Below are 2,500 nucleotides of genomic sequence, written 5' to 3'. Positions count from 1 at the left end.
GCCTACTGCGCTAAGAAGGCACTTGCCTGGTTAGTAACTGAAGAGTGTGACCAACTATGTTCGCTTACGTGGCATTCAAAGCCAGAATGCAAAGATTGCCAAAATGCTCGAGCCAGGTAGGAGCCGAACATGCAATCTTCTAATCCGTAGTCAGATGCGTTATCCATTGCGCCGCTGGCCCAGGCTGTGAAAAATAGCTGCGACATCAGCAAGTACACAGGACGAGCAGCATTAAAAGGCATGCGGCAGACAATCAGCAAAGATAGGCACCTCTGCCGCTTCCCTTCGATTGACAGGTGGGGAGCGGAGCAGTGCAGTAGAAAACAAAGCAAAGCAAAGTCGTCCTTAGGTGGTTGGTTGCACTCCGGCTTGAAGCAGTGAGCATTCTTTTGAAGTAAGTATGTGTGTGGTAAGTCGCAATTCGCTGAAGGCAGAGTTCTTAATATGAGCAGTTTACAGCTGAAAATGTTGCAGCTGAGGCACAGGACAGTGCCTTCACCGTTTTGCTTGAGCACTTGCATGTGTGTGTCAGCAGGGAGTGCCTTTGAGCAGCAATGCATGTAAAGAGCCAGCATTTTCTATCAGGCAAAGCCTCAGGCAATTGCACTTTCTTTCAGGCAAAGCCTCAGGCAATAGAAGTCATTTGTCCATCAGTCAGACAGGGCTCTCGCCTGCTCCCTCACGCTCGTGGCGGCTGCGACGTTGCGCTCAACTCGCTTCCCTTGCGCAGGCTCGAGCTCTTCTCGGCGTCTTTCACCATATCCATGGCTTCCAGTCCTGCCCTTGCTCGCCTGCTATTGCTCAGTAACGTCGATCGGAGCAAAGCATTGAAAGTGTTCAGGGAGCAGGCCAACCTGAAGCAAGAGATTTCTGCTGGTCGTGGAACAGCGAGGAGGCAAGTGATAAGGGCTAGTCAGATGCAAACTGGGAGCTAATGCCAGCCATCAATGGGGAATTAGCTCAAATGGTAGAGTGCTTGCTTTGTATGTGAGAGTTAGCGGGATCAATACCTGCATTCACCACTATTCTTTTGGCTCGGGTAATTGTTCAGAAACAAGAGTTGTGTCAGGTGTGGTGTGAGCCCATCTGCTTCTGAAGGTCACCGCAGGCTGAGGGACATCAAATCCTTTGATGTGCTATCGCAGCAAAACTTCCTGATTTTTGCATGAATGCAGCTGAAATGAAAGAAGGAGAAAAGTCCATGCAAGTATTAATGCCTTCTTTGAGGATTGAACTCAGGACCTTCAGATTATGAGACTGACGCGCTGCCTACTGCGCTAAGAAGGCACTTACCTGGTTAGTAACTGAAGAGTGTGACCAACTATGTTCGCTTACGTGGCATTCAAAGCCAGAATGCAAAGATTGCCAAAATGCTCGAGCCAGGTAGGAGCCGAACATGCAATCTTCTAATCCGTAGTCAGATGCGTTATCCATTGCGCCGCTGGCCCAGGCTGTGAAAAATAGCTGCGACATCAGCAAGTACACAGGACGAGCAGCATTAAAAGGCATGCGGTAGACAATCAGCAAAGATAGGCACCTCTGCCGCTTCCCTTCGATTGACAGGTGGGGAGCGGAGCAGTGCAGTAGAAAACAAAGCAAAGCAAAGTCGTCCTTAGGTGGTTGGTTGCACTCCGGCTTGAAGCAGTGAGCATTCTTTTGAAGTAAGTATGTGTGTGGTAAGTCGCAATTCGCTGAAGGCAGAGTTCTTAATATGAGCAGTTTGCAGCTGAAAATGTTGCAGCTGAGGCACAGGACAGTGCCTTCACCGTTTTGCTTGAGCACTTGCATGTGTGTGTCAGCAGGGAGTGCCTTTGAGCAGCAATGCATGTAAAGAGCCAGCATTTTCTTTCAGGCAAAGCCTCAGGCAATTGCACTTTCTTTCAGGCAAAGCCTCAGGCAATAGAAGTCATTTGTCCATCAGTCAGACAGGGCTCTCGCCTGCTCCCTCACGCTCGTGGCGGCTGCGACGTTGCGCTCAACTCGCTTCCCTTGCGCAGGCTCGAGCTCTTCTCGGCGTCTTTCACCATATCCATGGCTTCCAGTCCTGCCCTTGCTCGCCTGCTATTGCTCAGCAACGTCGATTGGAGCAAAGCATTGAAAGTGTTCAGGGAGCAGGCCAACCTGAAGCAAGAGATTTCTGCTGGTCGTGGAACAGCGAGGAGGCAAGTGATAAGGGGCTAGTCAGATGCAAACTGGGAGCTAATGCCAGCCATCAATGGGGAATTAGCTCAAATGGTAGAGTGCTTGCTTTGTATGTGAGAGTTAGCGGGATCAATACCTGCATTCACCACTATTCTTTTGGCTCGGGTAATTGTTCAGAAACAAGAGTTGTGTCAGGTGTGGTGTGAGCCCATCTGCTTCTGAAGGTCACCGCAGGCTGAGGGACATCAAATCCTTTGATGTGCTATCGCAGCAAAACTTCCTGATTTTTGCATGAATGCAGCTGAAATGAAAGAAGGAGAAAAGTCCATGCAAGTATTAATGCCTTCTCTGAGGATTG

General features: G+C 49.6%; 3 non-coding genes across 3 annotated transcripts in view; all 3 read right to left on the bottom strand.

Moving 5' to 3' along the window:
* Positions 1-20, bottom strand: part of trnam-cau (transfer RNA methionine (anticodon CAU)) — a 73-nt gene extending 53 nt beyond the window's left edge. Inside the window, exon 1 of the tRNA in view lies at positions 1-20. This exon is cut by the window's left edge and continues 53 nt beyond it. This is a non-coding gene — a tRNA (tRNA-Met).
* A 1,194-nt stretch (positions 21-1,214) lies between these two features.
* Positions 1,215-1,287, bottom strand: trnam-cau (transfer RNA methionine (anticodon CAU)). The gene has a single exon. It is a non-coding gene; the product is annotated as a tRNA-Met (tRNA).
* A 1,195-nt stretch (positions 1,288-2,482) lies between these two features.
* The window catches only part of trnam-cau (transfer RNA methionine (anticodon CAU)), a 73-nt gene continuing 55 nt past the window's right edge, over positions 2,483-2,500 (bottom strand). Inside the window, exon 1 of the tRNA in view lies at positions 2,483-2,500. This exon is cut by the window's right edge and continues 55 nt beyond it. This is a non-coding gene — a tRNA (tRNA-Met).

Source organism: Pristiophorus japonicus, unplaced genomic scaffold (genome assembly GCF_044704955.1).
Source record: "Pristiophorus japonicus isolate sPriJap1 unplaced genomic scaffold, sPriJap1.hap1 HAP1_SCAFFOLD_207, whole genome shotgun sequence".
Taxonomy (NCBI): domain Eukaryota; kingdom Metazoa; phylum Chordata; class Chondrichthyes; family Pristiophoridae; genus Pristiophorus; species Pristiophorus japonicus.
Note: the sequence above shows the minus strand (reverse complement) of the source record. Positions and strands in the feature narration are given on the sequence as shown.